Source organism: Solanum lycopersicum, chromosome 7 (assembly GCF_036512215.1).
Source record: "Solanum lycopersicum chromosome 7, SLM_r2.1".
NCBI lineage: Eukaryota > Viridiplantae > Streptophyta > Magnoliopsida > Solanales > Solanaceae > Solanum > Solanum lycopersicum.
Window position 1 is genome coordinate 51,992,305 of NC_090806.1, and position 248 is coordinate 51,992,552.

Here is a 248-nt window from a genome sequence, read left to right on the forward strand (position 1 = left end):
TCTTATGATATGATAAAAATATGTATCAATAAGATAATCTCATGTGGGTTTGTTGTCAACTTGCAGTTTGACATTAACAAAATTGTTTGTGCAAAAATAATTGAGTCTAGAGCACAATTTAAGAATATGTAATCAAGACAATTTATCTTGATAATATTGATAAAAACTCAAGATAATGTGACAATAAATTTCTCAAATAATACAATCATTATTTATGAAAATAAAGCTTCATATGTTGATATGAAATA